This window comes from Crocuta crocuta, unplaced genomic scaffold (assembly GCF_008692635.1).
Source record: "Crocuta crocuta isolate KB4526 unplaced genomic scaffold, BGI_CrCroc_1.0 scaffold139, whole genome shotgun sequence".
Lineage (NCBI taxonomy): Eukaryota > Metazoa > Chordata > Mammalia > Carnivora > Hyaenidae > Crocuta > Crocuta crocuta.
In genome coordinates this window covers 7,871,524-7,889,352 of record NW_027533258.1, presented here as the reverse complement: position 1 = coordinate 7,889,352, position 17,829 = coordinate 7,871,524, and the positions used below count along the sequence as shown (strand labels likewise).

Genomic DNA, 17,829 nt, shown 5'->3' with positions numbered 1-17,829 from the left:
CAGGCCTGACTTGGTCGTAGGTGGTGATCTCAGGATTGTGAGTTTGAGCAGCACACGGGACTGTGTGCTGAAGGCTCAGAGCCTGGAGCCTGCTTGGGATTCTGTGCCTCCCCCTCCTCCCCCTGACCCCTGCCCCGCTGATACTGTCTGTGTCTCTGTCTCTCTAAAATGAATAAACAAAAAAATTTTAGCATAGGGTTGGTTTGTCTAAATTTTGGGCTAAATTCTTTTTACACTCCCCCCCCTCCCCATGTTTGTAAATATATACACTCTTTTTTTTTTTTTTAAGTAGGGTTCATGCCCAGTGCAGGGGCCCAGTGTGGGGCTTGAACTCACCACCCTGAGGTCAAGACCTGAGCTGAGACGGTTGAGTCAGAGGCTTATGTGACGGAGCCACCCAGGCACACCCACACACAATATTTTTAAGCACAGTCACAACTGGGACATGAGCCTGTAGGCGTGATTCTGCGTCCTGCCTTCAGAATTTAAGAGATGATGAAAAATTTCTCATGGCACTAACTCTTCTTCCACATCATGATTTTTTTTAGTTTATTTATTTATTTTGAGACAGAGAGAGAGAGCATGCGCGACTGTGGTCATGAGCGCACCCATGTGAGCTGGGGAGGGGCAGAGAGAGAATCCCAAGCAACCTCCTTGCTATCAGTGCAGAGCCTGATGTGGGGCTTGAACTCAGGAACCATGAGATCATGACCTGAGAAGAAATCAAGAGTCGGACACTTAACTGACTGAGCCACCCAGGAGCCACCCCCCTCCATCATGATTTTTTAATAGTTACTTAGCATTCCATTCTGTGAATGTCCCATAACTTACCCTGTTTTCTATTGTTGGGAATTTAGTGTGCTCTAATTTTTTGCTCCTTGAAGTATCCTAGTAAGTGTATGTACACATACATATTTTTATGCTCATCTTTAATTATGAAATTTAGAAAATAGACTTTGTGGTCAAAGGCTATAGATGTTTTAAGGTTTGCAATAGTGGAGTCCCTGTTATTGGAGTCTGCATAGCAATGACAGTGCATAGGAAAACCAGAAGTGTTCACTAATGCTTGTGCTGATCATCAGATGTTGTAAATATGCAATAATTAGTGCAACAACCTGACTGCAAAGTAAGATGACAGAACTTGCCCAAATTGCAGAATTTAGTGAAGTTGATGGAAGTGGTATTAGAAATCTGCTTGAATTTTGCAAAGCCGTTGATCAGTATAGCTCAGCAGCATTGAACTAGTTAACAAGTGAAGAACTGAAAATAGACAGTGAAGCCGATCCAGTAAGTGTTTCACAAGAATGAGTTTAGAATCGAAGGATTAGGAAGGCCCTTAAAAATATTGATGAAGCTATTACATATTTTTTGAAAAAAAAAAAAAAAAAAGACATTCTTTATGATTGCATTGCAAAACTTCAAAGTAATGGATGCCATAGTGTGTAAGACTGGGGACTGTCCCTTTTCTCCCAGCTCCAATGCTGATTCCTTCTTTATTCTAAGAATTAGCAGAGTTGCGATTACAAGCTAAATCTTGTGAAATATAGTAGAAAATAAGCTTACTTCAGTAATTTTGGTTTTATTTTCTTATTTAAAAAATATTTATTTTTGAAATAGGGAGTGTGCACAAGTTGGGGGAGGGTCAGAGAGAGAGAGAGAGGGAGGGAGACACAGAATCCAAAACAGGCTCCAGGCTCCGATTTTGGCTTTATTTTCATTTTATTTTTAAGGTAGAATCCCAGTCACATTCTTCCCCCCGAATTTACTATGCAGTTTTGGACTTCATTTTAATTTAGATTCATTTTAAAAAGGTCATTTTCCCAGATGACATGATTGTCTATACAGAAAACTGCAAGGAATTTATAAAAAAAACCTCTACTAAGTGAATTCAGTAGTGTTTCATATAATTCTATATGCTATATGCTAGTAACAAACATATGGATACCAAAATTAGAAATATAATACCATTTACAATTGCTTAAAAGCAAAAAGAAAGGAGGGATGCTTGGGTGGCTTAGTTGGTTAAGCATCTGACTTCAGCTCAGGTCATAAACTCAGTTTCATGGGTTTGAGCCTCACATCTGGCGCTGTGCTGACCCTTTAGAGTCTGGAGCCTGCTTCGGATTTTGTGTCTTCCTCTCTCTCTCTCTGCCCCCCTACACCCCCTTTCAAAAATAAACATTAAAAAATTTTTAAGAAAAGAAAGGAAAAGAAAAGTTAAAAAAGAAAAGAAACATTTAGGTGTGAATCTAACAAAACATCTATAAAACTCTGTATGCCCCAAACTATAAAACTACTAATGAAAGAAATCACAGATCGAGGTAAATGGAGAGACATATTACATTCATGAACTGGAAGAATCAACAGAGTAAGTATGTTAATTCTCCCCAAACTGATAAATAGATTTAATACATTTGCTATCAAAGATTCTAACTCTGGCGTTAAAGTTTGACATACAGTATTCAAATTATTATCTGACCAAAGCACTGTAATTGTAGTATTTCCCTCAATGAAAAATTTAACAGCTTTATGGAGGTATAACTGACGTATTACAGCACATATTTAGAGTGTATTAACATGTGTTTATGCTATGATGCCAGTATCTGAGTTGAGATAATGAACATGTCTGTCATCCTGAAAAGTTTCTTCCTGTTCCTTTGTAACTCCCCCTGGTGACCACTGGTCAGCTTTCAGTCACTACAGATTAATTTTTATTTTCTAGAATTTTATGTAAATGGAATAATACAGTTTATACTTTTTTGGGGGGATTGTCTTCTTTACTCAGCATAATTAGTTGGAGAATCGTCCACTTTTTTGTATGTTAATAATTTATTTTTTTTATTGCTGAGTAATGTTCTATTGTATGGATTTACCACAGTTCATTTTTCCATTCAATTGTGTATGAATATTTGGGTTGTTTCTGTTTTGGGGCTATTACAAATAAATATGCTGTGAATATTTCTTTTGGGTAAATAACGAGGTGTGAAATAAGCAGAACAAATGAATTATTTCTAAACTTTTGAAGAAGCTGCCAAACTTTTAAAAAATTTATTTATTTGTTTTTTAAGAGGGAGAGAGTGTGAATAGGGGAGGGGAGAAGAGGGTGAGGGAGAGATAGAGAGAGGGAGGGAGAGAGAGAAATAGAGGGAGAGAGAGAGAGAGAGAGGGAGAGAGAGAATCTTCAGGAGGGTCTACTCTCCGTGCGGAGCCCAACTCAGAGCTCGATTCTCTGACCCTGGGATCATGACCTGAGCCAAAGTCCAGAGTCAATGCTCAACTGACTGAACCACCCAGGCACCCTTGCCAAACTATGTTTTTAAAATTAAATATAAGTTAGTTAACATATAGCATAGTCTTGGTTTCAGGAGTAGAATTTAGTGATTCATCACTTACATATAACACCCAATGCTCATCCCAACAAGTGCCCTTTTGCCCATCTCCCTTTTAGCCCATCTCCCCATCCACCTTCCTCATCAACCCTCAGTTTGTTCTCTGTCCTTAAGGGTCTCTGTGGTTTGTTTTCCTCTCTTCTCTCCACCTCCCCCCATCATATGATAAGGGAGGACAGAGGGAAAGAGGGAGACAGAGGATCCGAAGCGGGCTCCTTGCTGACCGCAGAGTCTGATGCAGGGCTCTGAGATACCATATCTCTTTATCTGTTCATCAGTTGATAGACGTTTGGGCTCTCTTCATAGGGCCAAACTACATTCCAAAGTGATTATGTCTTTAACATTATCACTAATAGATATGAAAGGTCCAGTTTGTGGCTAACACTTGAACTTTTAGCCATTGTGTGTAGTGGTATCTCATGATGTTCTCATCATTATTTACCTAATGACTTAGTGTGTTTAATTAACACTTTTTCATGTGCCTGTTTGTCCTCTGTATATAGTCTTTGATGAAATAAATTTATTTGTTAATTGAAGTATAGTTGGTATATAGTATTATGTTAGGTTCAGGTGTACAACATACTGTTCAACATTTACGTGTGGTACTAAATGCTCGCAGTGGTTAACTGTACTCACCATCTGTAACCACACAAAGTTAGTACAATGTTGTCGACTTTATTCCCTGTGCCGTACTTTACATCCTTGTGTCTTGTTTAACTTAGAACTGCAGGTTTGTCCCCCACAGTCCCCTTCAGCTGCTTTACCCATCTCCCATCCCTCCCCTTTGTTTTCTGTATTTAGGAGTCTGCGTCTGTTTTGTTTGTTCATCTGTTTTGTTTTTTAGATGCCACAAATAGGTGAAATCGTATGGCATTTGTCTTCCTCTCCGTCACTAATTTCACTTAGCGTAATGACCTTGTAGGTCTATTTATGTTGTAGATGGCAAGATTTCATTCTTTTTTGTGCCTGAGTAATTGTCCGTTGTGTATACTATATGTATATCCACACACATATGTATAGAGCTATATCGTGTGTGTGTGTCTGTATCACATCTTCTTTATCCATTCATCTACCTGAGGACACTTAGGTTGCTTCCATGTTTTGGCTATTGTAAATAATGGCATACTGAACACGGGGGATGCATGTATCTTTTTACATTAGTGCTTTCAATTTTCCTGGTACAAACCCAGGAGTAGAAGTGCTGGATCATATGGTATAGTTGTATTGAAAAAATTTTGAGGACCCTCCATATTGTTTTCCATGGTGACTACACTAATTTACATTCCTAACCACCAGTGCATGAGGGTTCCCTTTTTTCCACATCCTCGCCAGCAGTTGTTTCTTGCCTGCCATTCTGACAGGTACGAGGTGGTAAAATGTGTATTAAATCTTTCGCCTCTTTAGAAATTGGGTGATCTGTTTTCTTTTCATTGAATTTTTAGACTTCTTTAAATCCTCTGGATACAAGTCATTTATCAGGGATATAATTTGCAAATACTTTCCGTCTTTGGCTTATCTTTTCATTTTCTTAAACAGTGTTTTCAAAGAGCAGAAACTTTACATTTTGATGAAGTACGCTTTATCAATTTTTCCTTTTCATGGCTTGTACTTTTGGTGTTGTAGTTCGGAAATGTTTGCCTAACCTGGGGTCACAAAGCTTTACTGTTATGTTTACTTCTGGAAGTTTTCTTGATTGTAGTTTTGGTTTTCTCCTGGATCCAAAATTTTCTTGAAGAAAATTTATTTATTTTAAAATTTTTTACATTTTAAACTTTTTTAGTAATTTTGAGACATATTTGAGATCATGGGCTGTGCAGTCTATGCTGTAGAGGGTTGAAGCTGACGGGGCTGGGAGCTGTAGGTGAGTAGGTGCCACGGGAGGGCAGGCGGACATAGAATAGATCTGGGTCTTGATCACCATCTTTGCCCTGCTGCTTCCCCTCTTTCTAGAGACTAGACTCCTGATGTTTACACTGCATCACTTTTTCCTTGTATCCCTTGTCCCTCTTTTCTTAATTTTTTTCTTCTTTGCTTTCACTCATCCAGTTGGTCAGAAAATCCATGTGCACCACCTTCGTGATACATCTAGAATCCTCCACCCTCATCATTTCCCAGTGCTGTTTCTCAGTCTAAGCCACTGTCGTTTTTTACCTTTTATTTTACTGTAGGCTCCTAACTGGTCTTCCAGCTTCTGTCTTTGCACTCTTCAGTCTATTTCTTAACACAGCAGCCAGAGTAATTTTTAAAAAATGTCTGTTAATATGTCTTCTCTACTTTAAAGCTTCCAAAGCTTTGACATCTCACTCTGAATAAAGACACAAGTTCTTGGAGAGGCCCTCAGGCCCTGCATGATCTGGCCCCAGGTTCCTCTCATGTCATAACTCTTTATCTTGCTCATTCTCCTCCAGCCCCTGTGACAGGCCAACCAGTCCCTTCCTCAGGGCCTGTGCCTTTTCTGTTAAATACTTCCACCTCACATACTCAGCTTGGCTAACTCTCTTGGTTCCTGCAGGTCTCTGCTCAAATGTCTTTTTTTTTTTTTTTTTTAATTTAACAGAGAGAGAAGGGGGGAGAGAGAGAGTGAGTGAACAGAAGGGGTAGGGAGAGGGAGACAGAATCCCAAGCAGGCTCCACACTGTCAGCGCAGAGCTGGATGTGGGGCTCAAACTCAAGAACTCTGAGATCGTGACCTGAGCCAAAGTTGGAGGCTTAACCGACTGACCCACCCAGGTGCTTCTCTAATGCCTTCTTACCAGAGAAGCCTACTCTCTACAAAATAGCGCCTCCATCTACTTCTTCATTTCCTACCAACACTTATTGTCTGACATGTTACATGCCTTCTTATTTGTTGGTTGCCTTTCTGTCCTTGTAGAATGTAAGTTCCCAGAGGGCAGGAACTCTCTGCTCACTGCTGTGCCTACAGAGGGAAGAATAGTGCCTGGCACAGAGTAGATGCTCAGTAACTACTTGTGGAGTGGATCACTGAATGGATCCTGTCTGTAGAGGCAGCCTTAGGGAGTATTTTCCTGAATAATTTGTAACGATCTAGAGATTCTTTATAAAACGAAGTCCAACAAAAGATACTTTTTTGGGGCAAGGGGGCACACAGATGAGTGCTGATGGAGGTACAAAACATTGAATGCATAGCTATATATCATATTTAAAAAAATAGCTAGGTGATGGGGCGCCTGGGTGGCTTAGTCAGTTAAACGTCCGACTTTCGCTTAGGTCATGATCTCGCGGTTCGTGGGTTCGAGCCCCGTGTCGGGCTCTGTGCTGACTGCCAGCTCAGAGCCTGGAGCCTGTTTCAGAGTCTGTGACTCCCTCTCTCTCTGACCCTCCCCTGCTCACGCTGTCTCTATCTCTCTCCCCTAGAAATAAATAAAACATTAAAAAAAAATAAAAAAAATAGCTAGGTGAGAACTGTATCTGGGAGTGAATAATTTTGCAAATGAAAAAAATGACAGTTTGGTTTAATTTATAAGTTTACTAGAGTTTTTATTTACTCAGCATTAAGAGAAAAATAAACATCGTAGCCAAGTGGCCCAGAATGGCACATTTTGTGCATTTCTTCAGCTCCTTGGTAGGATCAGGCAGATGTGTTCACTCCCCACTGATTTTTGTGTGGACCTCCCGGCTCTTGGCCCGAAGCTTGTTGACCTGGGACTCGGCAATGTCAGCCCGCTCCTCGGCCTCCTCCAGCTCATGCTGCAGCTTGCGGAATTTAGCAAGATTAGCATTGGATTGTTCCTCCTAAGAAGAAAGAGAAACTTGTGAGAATGAGACTTTGTGGTTCTCATTGCACTTGTCACCAACAGGATTATTTCCTCAACCTAGATATTCCCTTCTTATGGTCTATTTGCCATGTCTGACTTAAAATCTGGACAGAACTTGTAACTTCAATTACTTTTTTTTTCCATTCTAAAGAATGAAAGAAGAACTACTTTTGAAGTGGAAGGCACAACCTTGGTATGGCAAGCCCATGTGTACATGAAGTCTGTTTGTGATGCATGAGTTGGGTAGAGGGGGAAGAGAGCCATGTACCCTGACAGAGGGTAGTAAGTAAATAAATGCAAGGTCAAATTTAACTTTGGGACAACCTCACTTAACAAATTTGGCCAGATATTTTGATTCTGGTATACAGATAAAGGGAAAAAGTGGGTCTGAGAAGAAGCATGTCTCTGTTGGTTTTACTTATTACCATTTGAGCCTCTCCCTTCCTTTCTCCCCGCTCCTAACTTCCTGCCCGCTTCCTACCTACTGCAGTGTGTCTAGAAGAATGGGGAGCAGTCAGGAAAAATGAAGCTGGAGGGTGTTCCAGCGTGTCCTCATTTGCCACAGTGCAGTGGAGAGAGGAGTCCCTGACGGTACTGGTAGTGCATGAACAAGTCAGTTGGGGTACAAGATTTGTGTTTGGCTCTTGAGAGCACTGAGTTTTGTGCCTTTCTAGCGGAAGAAGAACATTTATCATGGAATAGAGTGTGATGGCATATTTTTTGCAGCTATCAAGTAAGGTGGGTTATTTGGAACTTTCCCCACCCTTACAAATTGCTTAATGATAAAAACATCTCCTCTTGAAGTCTTACTCATTTTCTACCCCAACATAAGTTTTCTCCTTCCCTCAAGGGCTTAAGGATACTCACAGCCTCCTCTGCTTGTCTCTTGTACGATTTCACCTTCGCCTGTAATTTATCTACCAGGTCCTGCAGCCTGAGAACATTCTTGCGGTCTTCCTCCGTCTGGGAGTTTGAAAAAACAATCTGCATTCAGTACAATGAAATAACTACTACAGCTGGTAAAATAAATCACTTTGCTGTGATGGCAGGTGGGCCTGGGGTAAACTTGGTCCATGCTGAGGCTTCCATACTGTTAACAGTAGTCATTCTTGTTAAATGTCCACTCTGTGCAGGCACTGTATTAGGGAATTAGACACATATTCTCTAATCCTTACCTCCCTGCTCTGGAGAGTAGATGCTGTTGTTCTGTTTTATAGGTAATGAAACCAAGGTTTAGAGTGTTAACTAACCTACCCAAGTTCAAAAATTAAGAGAAGCCGAATTAAGATGAATACCCAGTTTATCTGACTTTAAAACCTGTATTCTTGGGGTGCCTGGGTGGCTCAGTTGGTTGGGTGTCCGACTTTGGCTCAGGTCATGATCTCACGGTTCGTGGGTTTGAACCCCACTTCGGGCTCTGTGCTGACTCGCAGCTCAGAGCCTGGAGCCTGTTTCAGATTCTGTGTCTCCCTCTCTCTCTGACCCTCCCCTGCTCACACTGTCTCTCTCTCTCTCTCTCTCAGAAATAAATAAAACATTAAAAAAAAAAAAATAAAACCTGTATTCTTTTCACTTGTATGCCATTTTGTAAAGACCTCCATGATTTCCCCGGCGTAGGAAAGGGTTTGCGATAAGCAGTTATATCATTTACCCCTTAATTTATACATCAGGTTAATGTGTGTCTATTTGCGAATACCGTTTTAATAGTTACAAGTTGCCAGTTTCCCTTTGGGTAGGAAGTCTGGATATTCTAGAAAGGTATTCCCCTTACCTGGTAGGTAAGTTCCTTTACTCTTCTCTCGTGTTTCCGCAAACCTTTAACAGCCTCTGCATTACGTTTCTGCTCATTTTCAACCTCTCCTTCAAGCTCACGTACCTACAACCAAGAAAGATATGTATACAGCCAGTCTTGGAGGATGCTAATGAGCTCAGGACCTGCTGAAGATACTGGGTGGATGTCCTCAGGGTGAGGACAAAGATGGGTATCAATATGTAGGGAGAGAGGATAGAGGGAGTGCTCTTTTCCCTTCCCATTTTCAGAGAGATTGAGAGACCCACCCTGGCCTCCAGCTTCTGGATCTGCTTCTTCCCGCCCTTCAGGGCCAGCTGCTCGGCCTCGTCCAGACGGTGCTGAAGGTCCTTCACCGTCTGCTCCAGGTTCTTCTTCATCCGCTCCAGGTGGGCGCTGGTGTCCTGCTCCTTCTTCAGCTCCTCGGCCATCATGGCCGCCTATTTAGTAAATACACCAAGAAAGTGAGGAAACCTAGTAAGGCAGTTAGGACACATGGATCACTAAAACAAATGCTTATCTTGCTCACATCAGTGGTGGCCTTCTTAGCCTTCTCTTCCGCATTGTGTGATTCTTGAATTACTTCTTCCACTTCACTCTGGAGTTGTGAAACATCATTTTCCAATTTCTTCTTGGTGTTGATCAGGCTGGTGTTCTGTTAAAAATAGTGGAAGTTTACAAGACTTGCTCTTTGCCAACGTGGGATTTTACAAATGTTTTCCTTGTTGGCTTGTGTATGGGACCTGATGGCAACAGTTTACTAAACTTTAAGTATTTGTTCAGTGCAAAGCATTAATCATTTGAAAGGTCAGAACAGGCCCCCCCACCCCCCACCATTGTCCCAGTATCTACCTAATTTATGCATAAGGACTTTTGAGATTTAAGAATGCCTATATTAATTAATTCTCTTTCAGTTATATTTCATGCACACATTACTTGTGTTCTGTCCTTAAAAAGTTGGAAATATTAGAAAATAATAGACTATTTTTGTGAATGCCTGGCATTGGGAGCTTTTCAGCTAGGATCTCTGTTAACTTTCATGTTAACTTTCAATTAGTCTTATGGAAACATTTTATTAAAATTATAACCCCAGTGGTTCTCGGAGGGAATCAGTGCTGCCTCAACAGACAGATGGAAACATTTAGGGGTAGATGTTTTTGCTTATCAAAATGACTACAAGGTGCTACTGCATTTCATGTCCAGGCAAGTCAGCAATGTCCTGCAAGACACAGGACAGTAAACACAGCAATGCTCAGTGCAGAAGTACTCCTGACGAGAAACACTACATAGCACATTTCTGGATTTGGGAGTTCACAGATATCTTTGTTCAAGCTTATTCTGCATCATGGTTTTCAAAATCATCTAAATAGTCAATTTTGCTTTTATAAAAACTCCTTTTTTTGGTAGAAAGCCTAAAAAAAAAAAAAGACAGGAACACACACCAGAAAAATCACCTACGGTCCCATCATTCCAAGATGGCAGTTAATATTTTAGAGCATATCCTGCATCCTTTTTTTATATACACGTATTTACAGTAATGGAGTATTTCCATGCTGTAATCCTGATCCGTCACCTACAGCACGGCAGCATTCGTTTGCTGTGCGGGCCTCACCTGGGTGTGCAGCAGCTGCACGCGCTCACTGGCGTCCAGGAGCTCCTGCTCCGTCATCTTCCTGCTCCTCTCCGTCTGCTCCAGGGACGCCTGCAGCTCCTCGACCTCAGCCTGCAGCAGGTTGGCCCTGCGCTCCACCATGGCCAGCTGCTCCTTCAGGTCCTCCTGGCCCCGGAGCGCGTCGTCCAGGTGCAGCTGCGTGTCCTGTTAAGTAAAACAAAACAAAACAACAAAATAAAAATAAACAAAAAACCAAACAGTCCTTAGACCCTCTGAAGAGGACGCGAACGTGCCAGGAGATGAACTGGAAGAACGTACTGGTGCCGGGACCAGGAGACGCCGGTCCTGTCGTTTGAATGAGCGTGCAAATGGTGATGTCACCGGCTTAGGTGAGAGGGAGTTAAGCAGGAGACAGATTCTCACTCTCTTATGCCACTGACTGGTTATTTTTTCGTGTGCGAGTAAGTAACCAATGTCTGTCATTTCCAGAGCATTCTCCGTATGCTCTACCCAGTACTTGACATCTGTTATCTCATTTGATTCTCAGAGGAGCTCTGTGAGGTATGAGTACTTTCATTCTTACCTTGTAGAGGAAGCAGCAGATGTTCTGAGAGGTTAAATAATTTGCCTCAAGTCAAGCAGTCCTTAAGAACAAAACTAAGCTTCAGCCTCAGGCTTATTGGCACCAAAGTCTTACACTTTCTCTCATACCAAAGCTTAACTCTGGGCTTCTGTTTGTTCTTTTACATTATGTTTCTGTAAAAATATGTTTTCTGTATACGTACATATAATATTTAATTTATACTTAGTTTTACCTGCATACTGTGAGCTGTATAAACTGTTAAAAGAAAAAACTGGATTGTTTAGCATAAAGATGCTTTGCTGAATGGAAGACAGGTAACTTCTGTGACTTAGCTGTTGATGTGACCCCACTTACCTTCAGGATGCCCTGGGTATTCCTGTAACTCCTCAGGGCCTCTGCAGCCTGGCGGTTGGCATGGTTCAGCTGGATTTCCATTTCGTTGAGGTCTCCCTCCATCTTCTTCTTGACTCTCAGGGCATCGTTCCTGCTCCTGATCTCAGCATCCAGGGTGCTCTGCATCGACTCCACCACTCTGATGTGGTTTCTCTTCAGCTGATCGATTTCCTCATCCTTTTCAGCGATTTTCCTGTCGACTTCAGACTTGACTTGGTTCAACTCCAGCTGGATGCGCAGGATCTTTCCCTCTTCGTGTTCCAGAGATGCCTTAACAAAACAGTGATCAATTAATAATGGAAAGTAATTTGAATATTTGGAGTATATTTCCTTGTGAGCCACACTCTTATTAACATTAGTTGTCTGATCTTACAGAGTATAATACAGCAGTTCCAGGAGCCTGCTAGGTACATCATTTTTTTGTTTATTCTGTCTTAGATTATAGAGGGCAACTCTGTAATAAAGGTGCTTTATAAAGCATGAAGCGGTATGTAAATATTATTCATAGGAGCACTAACAAAACATATGATTAAACTTGTGTAATAAACATGAATCCTCAATATGTTATCTATTAGAGTGCGAGTGCATGTTGGGAAGAGGGGCAGAGGGAAAGAGAATCTTAAGCAGGCTCCACGCTCAGTGCGGAGCTTGACATGGGACTCAATCCCACTACCCTGGGATCATGACCTGAGCCGAAATCCAGAGTCGATGCTCAACTGACAGAGCCCCCCAGGCATCCCTCAGTCATAAACATTAAACATTAAATTTTTTATGTGTGATGTTATCAATTCTTGTCATTGAAAATGTTTATGTGTGATGTATCAATTCTTGTGGTCGTTGTAGAAAATTGTCATCGAAATTCTCAGTTTTAAAACATGTTTTTCTGATTACAAACTATATGTTCACTGTAGAACATGGGCAATGTATAAAAACAAAGGAAAACTTCCTGTTGTGTCCCCCCACCCAGAGATAACCATTTTAATGTGGGACACTTTTTTCTAGTCTTTTGTCATACTTGTATATGTTTCTGCATGATGAAATTATAGTATATATTCAAATGTGTCTTTAAAAATTATCTACCATAGATATTTTCCCATGTTAATTATGTTTAGGGTTGTATAGAATTACATCATATGGATCTTCCTTCGTTGCTTCATCTTGTTCTTGGATTGCACATCTTTGTGCTTAAAGATTTACCTCCATTTTAAGATAATTTTCTTGAGATAGATTCTCAGATATGGAATTGATGGGTCATAGTATTACATTTTTAAGGCTTTTGATAACTATTGCCCGATTGTCCTTCATCGAGGTTGCGTGCATTCATATTCTCACCAGCTCCATGATAACGGATCCACTGCCCGCTTTGGGTGTTTTCTACCATGTCTTTGATTCCCCCCCACCTCCCCATACATACCTCTGCTTCCTCTAAGGCAGCCTGAATGTCACATTTCTCTTGTTCCACTTGCTTCTTTATCTTCTCCAATTCGTGGATTTGCTTCCCCCCATCAGCAATCTGCTCCGTGAGGTCAGAAACCTCCTCTGTTGGGGAACAGACCAGGAAGAGGTGGTCAGACTGATGCAGCAGGGAAGGGTCTTAGCAGGGCTTTTGGAGGTACAGAAGTTCAAGAACACTCACGCTGCAAGTTCTTGTTCTCCCGCTTCAGCGTTTCCAGGTGATCCAGGGATTCCTCATAGGCATTCTTGACCTTGAACAGCTCAGTGCTGAGAGAGCGGGCCTCCTTCTGGGAGGCCTCAAGTTCAGCCTGAGTCTCCTCATACTTCTGTTTCCACTCTGCCAGCACCTGAAAAGCAGCAAATTGTCAGCCTCTGCAAGGCGAGAGGGAGACCCAGTAAAACTCTGATAAGGTGTCAGCAGGCTGGCCCACCTTGTCGAAGTTCCTCTGCTTCTTGTCCAGGGCCGTGCAGGCCGCGTTCGTCCTCTCCACGTCGAGCATGAGGTCCTCCACTTCGTTCTGGAGCCTCTGCTTCGTCTTCTCCAGGGAAGCACACTTGGCGTTCACGGCTTCTACGTGCTCCTCAGCTTCTTGCAGCCGCTGGGCCAGCTTCTTCCTGAAACGTTAGCCAAGCAGTTAAGGAGAGTGGTCAAGACGACAGGCAGGCGCTCACCTCCTTGGCGCCTTTCTCAGTCCTGCTTCTGTAATGTCGCACAGCATATGGTCATCCAGACTGTGGCAGCAGAACTGCTTTCTAGATTGGTGCTGCATGAAAAGGTCCAGAATGGTGAACAATTGGATTCAGTTCTTCGAGGCTGCTGTTCGTGCTCCATTATATGTGTCCTAAGTGTGTAATTAATTCAGGACTTTCAGGACTTCTGCTTGAGTATAGTTGCAGAAAATGATTATCCAGGACAGTTTTATTGATGATTTATATATCTCATCTCATTCCAAAAAGGATTCAGGCTAACTAGGTATTTTACTGGCCAGAAATGTACTGAACATATTCATTTGCTTTCTCAGCCTTTCCATTTCATTTAATGTACTTTTGCCCTGGAGATAAATAGCTAGTTTCTTCTAATATATGTTTGGAATTCTCACCAGAGAAAGAAGTTGATGGATAAATCAGGGTAATTCATGGTGTTTAAGCAAAGGCAGGTTTCCTATTTTTCTTCTGAGTTGCCTGCATTCTTGGTTCATTCCCCATTGTGTTGCCAACTCTACATCCTTAAGGTGCAGAGAAGCCTTTAGCCGTGAAGCCCAAGAAGACCTACTTGAAGGTCCCCTTTGGTCTGTACACAGACTAAAGCTTTATTTATTTATTTTTTTAAAATTTTTTAAAAATGTTTTTTATTTATTTCTAGGAGAGAGACAGCATGAGTAGGGGAGGGTCAGAGAGAGAGGGAGTCACAGACTCCGAAACAGGCTCCAGGCTCCGAGCTGGCAGTCAGCACAGAGCCCGACGCGGGGCTCGAACCCACAAACCGTGAGATCATGACCTAAGCGAAAGTCGGAAGCCCAACCAACTAAGCCACCCAGGCGCCCCTAAAGCTTTATTTTATTTAGACTAAATGGGGACATTATGTACAGTTTGGTGGCCTCCAGCTATGTCTTCCTACTGTAATACTTAGGAAGGTGGGCTCTGGAACCAGAATATATGGTTCTAATCCTAGCTGTACTGCTTATTAATCTTGTACTCTTGGATTAGTTGGTTAACCTCTTTTAGCCTCGGTTTCCTTGTCTGTAAAACAGGGATAAAACACACTTTCTATGGATACTAAATGAGCTGATGTATGTATAGTACTTGAGACATAGCGCGCACTCAGTAAGTTCACATCTGCTGTTACCCTTATGTTACCGTCAACATTGTCATAGTGTTGCTGGGGGTTGCTGAGTTGTGCAGCTAGGAAACCATGTTGTGTTCTTCCCCCAGCGTTCACAGCACATACTTGGCCTCCTCCAGCTCCTCTGTGCGCTGGATGGCGTCCGTCTCGTATTTGGTCCTCCACTGGGCCACCTCGCTGTTGGCCTTGGACAGCGCCCTCTGCAGCTCGGCCTTGCCCTCCTGCTCCTCCTCATACTGTTCCCGCAGCAGGTCACAGTCGTGGCGGGCTGATTGCAGCGCGTGGGCCAGCGCGTTCTTGGCCTGCGGAAGTACCAGTCAAGTGACTTAAAATCGTTGATTCAGTGCTCCGTAATTCACATACCCAGAGGAGAACTAACTGGACATGTTTAGATTTGCTCAGCTGAGAAGACCTTTGGTAAAACTCACTTTAGTTTCTTCCTCAAGCTGACGTTTCAGCTCCTCGATCTGCTGTGTAGATGCTTGTTTGCTCCTTGAAAGCTGAGAGACCAAAGCATCTTTCTCATCTAATTGTCGGCAGTATTCACCTAAGAATAATAGAAGTAGAGGAATTTGTTAATGGCATAAAAATAAGCTTAAGCTTTCTTATGTATGTGTGTGTATTTATATGAATGTATCAAATATAGACTTTATCTACTTCTAAATATGAGCATAGCACTGGTTAGAACTGGAGTTAAACAGAAACGCTGCAGGAGTGTAACAAGTAAACTACTCCACTCGTTCTTCTTTCATCAGATTCCGTTTGTTTATTCCTTCTAAAGAGGAAGAGAGTAATGCTGTTTCTTCAGAGCCCCTGGAATCACTTTTTAAAACCCTTTTTAATGTTTGTTTATTATTTAGAGAGAGCTAGCAGGGCAGGGGCAGAGAGAGGGAAAAGGAGAGAAAGCATCCCAAGGAGGCTCCGCACTGCCAACCCAGAGCCTAACACAGTGCTTGAACTCATGAACCATGAAATCATGGCCTGAGCAGAAATCAAGTGTCGAACGCTTAACTGACTGAACCACCCAGGCACCCCACCCCTGGGATCACTTTTATTTAGTATGTAGTTTCAGGGCCCAGGAAAGGTCCCTCACCTGATTCTGTCTGCAGACGTGCTCTCTGAGCCGTCAGGTCATTGATCAGCCGCTGCTGCTCCTCTTCCTTGGTCTTGAGTTCACTCACCTGATCTTCTAGAGTGCGGCACATCTTTTCCAGGTTCCCCTATAGGACATGTGGCAGTAAAAAGTGAGCCATTGAATGCAGTAAAAAAAGAAAAATAGTTAAAACTTGCTTCTTAAAAAAAGTTTTTTTTTTTTTTTAAATGTTTGTTATTTTGAGAAAAAGACAGAGTGTGAGCAGGGGAAGGGCATAGATAGAGGGAGACACAGAATCCGAAGCAGGTTCCAGGCTCTGAGCTGTCAGCACAGAGCCTGATGCAGGGCTTGAACTCATGAACCACAAGATCACGACCTGAGCCAAAGTCAGGTCTTAATGGACTGAGCCACCTAGGCACCCCTAAAACTTGATTCTTAAAATATTTTCAGAGTGAGTAAATTCAAGTCAAGTGTGAGTAGGAAGTTAAGGCGCCAACTTGGTGGGACAGGCTAAGATTCAAACATGATGAGTGTGGAAATGCCCTTGAAATGGTCATCATTGGAGCCTGTTCATTTATTCCAGCAACACTGATGCTTGCTGAAAGTGGATTTTGCAATAGTCTTAAGGGGTCATAACTAAGCACCAACAAAAATGAAGTAGAAGGGAATATATTAGAATATTGGGAAATACTAAATTAGTGCTTTAAGCTGCCGGCAAACAATGTATAGTGACAGAATAATGAGTGTTCATAAGTGTTATTAATTACCATCATTTATAGGTGGTATTGGGTACCTTGGCTTTGGAAATGGCTTCTGCATTACTGGTAAGATCATCGATCTCCATCTTCATCTCACTCTTCTCCTTCTCCAGCTTCTGCTTGACCCTCTGCAGGTTGTCTATCTGCTCCCCGAGCTCAGCCATACTGTCTGCGTGCTTCTTCCGAAGCGCGGCTGCCGTGGCTTCATGCTGCAGGGTGGCCTCCTCCAGGTCCCTGCGCATCTTCTGAAACTCGGCCTCTCGCTTCTTATTCATCTCGATCTGGGCGGAAGTGGCCCCGCCGGCTTCTTCCAGCCGCTCGCTGATCTCCTCCAGTTCCCGGGAGAGGTCTGAGCGCTGCTTCTCTGCTTTGGCCCTGGAGGCCCGCTCTGCCTCGATTTCCTCCTCCAGCTCCTCGATGCGGGCCTGGGGGTGACACATGCATAACATGAACTCATCTCAATCTCCGGGGTTTTGGGGGTACAGAAACAAATGAGGTGAGATGATTCACCTGCAGTTCTTTGATCTTCTTCTGTAGTTGAATTTCTACTGCCTGCTCATCTTCAATTTTACTTAGCAGATTGCTGATTTCAAATTCTTTCCTTCAGACAAAAGAACAAGACATATTAGTACTCCTATGAATTGAAAGATGATACCACGTGGGATTTTTTTCTGGAGTTCCTACTTTTTGAGTTTCTCATCAAGTTGCTGTTTATCATTTTCTATATCCATTGTGGATTCTTGGGCCAATTTTAGGTCTCCCTCCAGTTTCCTCTTTGCTCTTTCTAGATCCATTCGAAGCTTCTTTTCTTGCTCTAGAGACCCTTCAAGCTAATGAGAAAGGAAAATATGTTAAACATCAAAAGTGTATTTAAAAACATTCTTCACATGTCTATCAGAACCCCACTTACATCATCCACTTGCTGCTCCAGCTTGGTTTTAGCTTTGGTCAGGGTGTTGACCTTGTCCTCTTCTGCCTGCAGGTCATCCAGGGTCTGCTGGTGGGCCTCCTGGAGGGCCTTCTTCTCCTTGGTCAGCTTAGCGATGGTTTCGTCCAGGCCTGCCATCTCTTCCGTGAGGTTTTTCACCTTGAAAAATGAAAAAGAAAATGATATCTGCTCTAAAGCAGTTTACTAGGC

General features: G+C 42.5%; 1 long non-coding RNA gene and 1 pseudogene across 1 annotated transcript in view; one reads left to right on the top strand and one right to left on the bottom strand.

Annotated features, from left to right (window-relative positions):
* LOC144217066 (uncharacterized) overlaps nucleotides 1–17,829 on the top strand; it is a 206,018-nt gene that overhangs the window by 1,539 nt on the left and 186,650 nt on the right. The window lies entirely within an intron of this gene.
* Nucleotides 6,978–17,829, bottom strand: part of LOC144217063 (myosin-8-like) — a 29,046-nt pseudogene continuing 18,194 nt past the window's right edge.